Raw genomic sequence first — 6,095 nt, forward strand, 5'->3', positions numbered from 1 at the left:
ACACGAGTAAGAATTTATTTATTTATTTTTTTTTTTGAAGTACGGGGACCAATATGAACTTTTCAGAAGTTCAAGGGCAAACAGAACTTTTACAGAAGTAAAACAGGGGCTAAATTGAAATTTTTCTGAAAAATGGGACCAAAATTGCAATTTTTTCTGAAAAACAGGGGCTAAATTGCACTTTCCGGAAGAACAGGGGCTAAACTGCAATTTCCAGAACTTTGGTCAGCTGCTGACGTCACTGCTGATATCACTGCTACAGTGCTGCTACAGTACCGTCTTCTCCGGCGAACCCTGGTTTTTCCGGCCACTTTTCCGGCAGATTTGACCAACTTTGACCGGTGATTTGGAGGCCTTCCGGTGGTCAAAAAATTCAAAAAAAATATATTTTCGGAATCCTCAGAACGAGACCTTTCCAACGGTGTACTCCGAAATTATTTTTGAGACAAAAAAATTTCGACCAAAAAACAGAGAATGCTTCCCCCGGAGCTTAACCAAGCTCTGATACCACTTGTTGGGGTTGAAACACACTTTTATTCAGAACTAGAACAAAAGAGAAGAGCTTACACACTCAATATTACAAGAAAAAGAAACAACCCTCTAATACTCACTCTAAGTATTACACACTACACTCTCTGTTTTGTGGTGTCTTACAACTGAGGTTAGAGCCTCTATTTATACTTAAACAAGCCTACAATTACTACTGCTACCATTTATTGTGTTCATTATGTGAACATACGAAGTTGCCATTTGAGTTCTTATTGTCAACAAAGGAGGGATTCATTTGTCAACTAAAGAGGGTGGTACAGCTACTCATGGCAGGTTCACACCCAAGTAAGTTTACACTCACAATTAGGACAATGTAGATTTGATTTCCTGCTCCTTACCTCGTGTAATATTATCCTCAATTTGATTTCCCTCTCTAATCCTTATCCTTCTTCTCTGATAATCAAGGTGATGTCTAGGTTGTGAAGCAATAGCGCCATCTCCCCCCACTCCCGACTCCCACAATGAGGTTTGAGATTTAGGTTTTCCCATTCTACTCTTCCCCTTTTACGTATCTAGACCAATTTTAGATTTAAAGACGTCTATTTCATTTTGTAGCATCATACATCTAGATTTAAATTCTCAACCTTTTTGATTAACCTGTTTTTTTTATAATTTTAGTATTAGATTTGACAATGTGTGCAGAAGGTGACCGAGTAAGATAGCTAGCTATATCCAGATATTAGTTTACATTTTTTTCTAGCATGAATTTAAATCCTATTGATCATTGTTGGTTAGTTTAGTTTGTGATATGTAATTTCCGTTTTCCAAAGAGTTTCTTTTATTTTTGTCTTGTGTTTTGCTTGTTGTGTTTTGCTACAGATGTCTTCCATTATTCAGGAGAAATTAAAGTACCTATTGTTTTTGTATTCTGAAGCTGACATTGCTTCATGGGGTCATGATTATGCTAGGTAATCACCTTTTCCCCATCTGCGTTTAAATCTTAATTGATTAAAAAACCCATAAAGAATTAAAAAGTACATCCATAAGCAAGAAAATAAATGTTTAATCATTGGTGGTGTCATCTCTGTAAGAAATTTGGCTCGTGAAATAGCCCAAAAATATGCAAAAAGAAGATCGTTTTTTTTTATCATTTGGAATTACATTTAGAAGACGTTCACTTTCAAATGCAATCTATACCAGCGGAAAGGTAAATTGGTCATTACTGTCCTAATGATTGATCAGTCGATAGAGAAAGAAACATTATTTGTTTTTGATGTGTTTGAGTATTTTTTTTTTAATTCCTACTATGTTTTATTCCTCAATATTTTTTTTATGGTTTGTTTTTAGTTTTTGATTTTAAAAGATTATATTTATATCATAATGCTTACCTATACTTTTTGATTCATATTACAGCCTATCTCCTCATGATGACACGATAAAATGTAGAACAATTAAACAAGAATAACATGTGTATTTTGACATGATTCTGTTGTTAATGAGGTATCTATTTGTTTCCAACTATTTTTTGATCTCGATTGCAAAGATTGAACTAAGCTAAACGGTTCTAATTTTTCCAATTTTGAGAATAATTCTGATTTTAATTGATGTCATTTGGTTTAAATGGCTTTGTGGAAGTAATGATCGTAGGTTTATATGTTGACTTCTTCAAGTTTATTCAAGACAATTTGATGAGTTGATGAACCTTTTGGAGATTAGCCTTCAGAAATTCAACGAATGTAAGAAGCCTAAGTATTGAGTGTTTATTGAGCTCATTTGTTGTACATGTAAGACTACTTGGTGGATTCATCCTCTGGTGTTAGACCCACTTGACTTAAGTTTAATTGGAGAAACAACAAAATCAAAATTTTGGATCGATTGGCCAACTTTTATAGGTAATATGTGGTTGCCTGTGCTAATCAAACTTGGTCTTTTTTAAAGAACATTGAACACAGTAGGGAAAACTTTTTTTTTTTTGTGTTATTTTACATTCATTGTCCAAGTACTACTCTAACTTGAATGTATATTTGTATGTTTCTCTTAAACCGGCCTAGGCTTGGATATAGATATAGTTGTGATAAACTTGGATATAGATATAGTTGTGATAAACTTCGTTTTCTAATGACAAAATATCTTTTCGGCTTTTCATCAAATACTTGGCGGATGGATTCCAAAATATGGTTTAGCATCTATGGCGATGATCATGTAAGAAAATTATAGCTTTATTGATTTGTTTCTTCGTATTGCTCCTTTTTTTTTAATCTGTATAAGTTATGACCTAACACATGATTACCATGTATGGCCCATGATTCTTCTTTTCGAGCGTAATGTAACTTAAATCACCAATTAATTACTTATTTTAGATATCTTCTATTGGAAAATATTATTTAGAAAATCCATAATGTTACACCTTTTTATTTAATATATATTTTTTTATAAATACAATTACAGTTAACACATCAAACTTTATAAAAAAAATATTTGTAAATTTATGATTAATGATTATTATTTTTATAATTGATATGTTATTTTTCTTTGTAAACCATGTATTCCACGGGTTATAACGTAGTTTATCATATAGATTATAGAAACTAAAATCAGTAGCATCATGAAATAGCATTTAAATATTTATTTATTTTGCATTCTTTTATGATATATATTTCAAATTTTAGAGTAAAGTTGGCCAGGGATGGACGGGTGGTAGGCTCAGCCCAACCTGTTTTAAGTTCCATGATATTAGCCCATTTACCGTTCTTTCTTGTTGGAAACGTATCGCCGCCTAGGTGTCCGTAGAAAAGTTTAAAACCCACCCATCTAACTCATATAAACTTAGATAAACTTGTTTTATCCGTCCTATTTTTTTATAGTATAAACTATAAAGTATATTTTTATAAATAACAACTAAAAATTACAAATTAAATATCATTTTATATTTTCTTTTATCATATTATTTTATCCATATTAAAAGGTGACAACTTGATTGAAATATTATTCATTTTATTCATTTTGATAAATGTCAATATTTGACATGGGTATAAGGATGAATATGAAAAAAAATGTAGAAGGATATTTAATTTCTCAGTGCTTAGGAGCCATTTGTGACCGACGTGTTGGGCGATGCTTTTTTTGACCGTTAGACTTGGAACAAATAACAAAAAGTATTTTTATTCAATTTTAAAACTTAACCCCTCTCTCTCTCTCTCTCTCTCTCTCTCTCTCTCTATATATATATATATATATATATATATTATATATATATATATATATATATATATAAAAGAAAAGTGAATATATGTGGTTGTCATGTATTACTTAGGTATAGAACTATTAAAATTGACTTCATTTTGATAAAAAAAACATATTTTTCTTTCATTGTTAACTTTTTTCCTATTGTCTTTGAACTCATATTATATTTGATTTCGTGATTCATTTCAAATATCTATCTATTTCGAATGTGATTTTTATTAGATTTCTAGTAGGTTTCCTAACTTCATTCAACACCTATCTTATGTTTACTTGTACGGTTTTTCTATGGTGGCTTATAGAAAGAGTTTTAGTGGGTTTTTTAATGAACAATTTCAATCTTTCAATGTAGTTTTCTGTATTAAATTTCAATTTGGAGACCTACAAGTAGTTGGTAAAATATTCTTATACATGGTTTGTAGTGAAAAATTAAACTTATAAAATTCCATAAAAATATATAAAAAGCTTAGCATAATCTCTAAGAGAGGACGCAAGAAAGATGGTATAGAGATTTGATTGCATTCTGTTAAAATCGTGTAATTTTTTATGGTTCTATATCTAACATTAGGTACATGACAGCCACATATTCCCTAAGTCATATATATATATATATATATATATATATATATATATATATATATATATATATATATATACATATATATATATATATATATATATATATATATAAGGTAAATTACACGGACAGTCCCTGTGGTTTGGGGGAACTTAGTCCTTGAGAAAGATTTTTAACTCGGACCATCCCTACTACATGTTTTTGTTTCGTCTCCGGTCCCTACTAGATATAAAAAGACATTTTTACCCTTATAATTATATTTTCAGATTTATTATAATTATTTGTTATTTAGAAAAACCATTTATTAAAAATGACTATCTGGGTCCCACTACCCAAACCCACTCCTTTTACTCTCCTCTCTTGCACGTTCAAATGATCTAACCTACACCTCCATCTTCCATCTTTTACCAGCGACCTGTATCCCCCTCATATCCATTTCCCATTTTTCTTTCTCTTCAGATTCACCTCATCTGTTGCAAACTCCGACCATCCCCTCAATCTCCCCAGAAAGACCATCCTCTCTTCCATCTTCCCCTCTCCCCACAAATCTGACCCCATCTACCCTTCCTGTTCAAGGATTCAACAAAATCACAATCACCACCACTCGCATCATACTCACCTCTAGCAACCACCAACCACCAGATACACACCACCGAAAACCACCACCAACAACCACCACAGGAACCAAATCAAAATCAAATCGAAGACAAGGCTGAAAACTTGACATATGAAATCAAACCAAAATCAACCAGAAATCAAACCAAAATCAACCTGAAATCAAACCAAAATTAACCTGAAATCAAAGCTCAAAACCCACAATAAAATGAGAAATCAAAGCGCAAAACCAAACCATATAAAAATTGAAATCTAGTAACTGGGTCGGGGGTTACAACCAGAACGATGATGAGAAAAATGGAGAGTAGTCGGTGAGTTTTTTTCGTAATGAGGGTGGACGACAATTGATTTTTATGATATCAGTTTACAAACGATTTTGAAATCCCGATTCCAAAATCAAATCAAAATCAAAACTAAGGAACCCACCACCGATCTATGAAACCAAAACCAAATATAACGGTTTCTGAAACCACAATCGATTTCCTGATAACATCGATTTTAAAAATCAGTATCGACTGTGGATGTGTGTAACACCCATAAAATTTAAGCCAATTTAAAACTTTTTCAAACATTAAAACCGTTAAGTTATTACAATTTGTTTTTAAAATAGTTCCATATCAGAGTATCCCAGAAACAAAGTCATAAAATGTGAGGAGTTGTACGATCACGCCTTTGTCTTGCCGCGATCCCCTGATGTAACTGAAACAATAAACTGAAAATTTAAGCCCGAGAGCTTAGTGAGTTCCCCCAACATACCCATACCCACAGTAATACATATATAATCATAAACAACATACTATGGGTCCAGTCAACCATCGGGTTGGAATACCCCAGGCCCTCAACCATCCGGTTGGAATGCCAACATACTATGGGTCCAATCATCCTCGGGATGGAATACCCCAGGCCCACAACCAACAGGTTTGAATGCCCACATACTATGAGTCCAATCATCCTCGGGATGGAATACTCACGGCCCACAACCAACAGGTTGGAATGCCCAGGTCCATAGGCTTTCGCACAAAACAGATAAGCCTCAACCGCCAAACAAACATATGCACATATAACAGATAATCACATAACAGTCAATAGACAAGCAAACCGATCTAACTGATCATATCACATAACACACAATACTATCCTATATACTAGGATACCGATCTAACAGATCATACTA

General features: G+C 32.8%; 1 long non-coding RNA gene across 1 annotated transcript; it reads left to right on the plus strand.

The window, feature by feature from the left end:
• Positions 1-927: 927 nt before the first annotated feature.
• LOC145162585 (uncharacterized) lies at positions 928-1,961 on the plus strand. The gene is made up of 3 exons (XR_013739190.1): positions 928-1,015; positions 1,369-1,457; positions 1,903-1,961. It is a non-coding gene; the product is annotated as an uncharacterized LOC145162585 (long non-coding RNA).
• The last annotated feature ends 4,134 nt before the right edge of the window (positions 1,962-6,095 follow it).

The sequence above is a fragment of the Lactuca virosa genome, chromosome 3, assembly GCF_052849685.1.
Source record: "Lactuca virosa cultivar CGN04683 chromosome 3, Lactuca_virosa_CGN04683_v6, whole genome shotgun sequence".
NCBI lineage: Eukaryota > Viridiplantae > Streptophyta > Magnoliopsida > Asterales > Asteraceae > Lactuca > Lactuca virosa.